The sequence below is a fragment of the Pteropus alecto genome, unplaced genomic scaffold (assembly GCF_000325575.1).
Source record: "Pteropus alecto unplaced genomic scaffold, ASM32557v1 scaffold385, whole genome shotgun sequence".
In the NCBI taxonomy this organism is placed as follows: Eukaryota; Metazoa; Chordata; class Mammalia; order Chiroptera; family Pteropodidae; genus Pteropus; species Pteropus alecto.
In genome coordinates this window covers 1,087,336-1,088,171 of record NW_006436543.1, presented here as the reverse complement: position 1 = coordinate 1,088,171, position 836 = coordinate 1,087,336, and the positions used below count along the sequence as shown (strand labels likewise).

Genomic DNA, 836 nt, shown 5'->3' with positions numbered 1-836 from the left:
GCTGAATTATATGATTAAGTTTTGCATAAAACATAAACAATTGTTTACCTATTATAATTGCATAATTTAATTACATATTATTTTATATACTTACATATTATATAAGAATGTATATCTATACTTATATACTTTTATATACTTGTATATTATAAACTGATAAAATATGATCATGAAAAGAAAGATCAGTTATTAAAATTCAGTCAAATGTTTTAGAAAGAATTCATAAAGCTAAGCCATTAGAAATTGCTGGTGAATTAGGTGTGGATAAGAAATTTTTTAAAGGTTGAAGGAAGGAGGATTATAAAAACCTAGAAGTGCTCTATACACAGATCACTTCCAAGTGTTGAATTCTCATTCCATTTTACAAAAACTGTCCACGGCCATGCCACCCTGAACAAGCCTGATCCCGTCTGATCTCAGAAGCAAAGCAGGTCAGGCCTGGTTAGTACTTGGTTGGGAGACCACCTAGGAAGACCAGGTGCTATAGGCGTAAAAAATAAAAAATAAGGGATTGTAAGCTGACAAGGTCCTTGAAATTTGTGAGGTCAACCAAGGGTTGCCTCATCTAAAACAAAAAACAAAAAACAAAAACACCTAAAACTGGCAGTCACAGATGATGCACAGTGGGTGTGGTTATGTAAGAAAGACAGTGCTGAACTCCAGAATGCAGTACCCATACTCAAAGGCTTTGGTTTCGTATTAAAAGATCAGCAAATAAATGCACATTTATACATTTCTAGGGAACCTATGAATCACGACTTATGCTTCCTCAACTTAATAACTTTTTCAATTAACCAATCAACTGCTGACCCTGAACATGTAGCGACTTTACCTAC

At 33.9% G+C, this 836-nt stretch overlaps 1 pseudogene; it reads left to right on the top strand.

The window, feature by feature from the left end:
• Positions 1 to 372: 372 nt before the first annotated feature.
• On the top strand, positions 373 to 490 carry LOC112481071 (annotated as a pseudogene).
• The last annotated feature ends 346 nt before the right edge of the window (positions 491 to 836 follow it).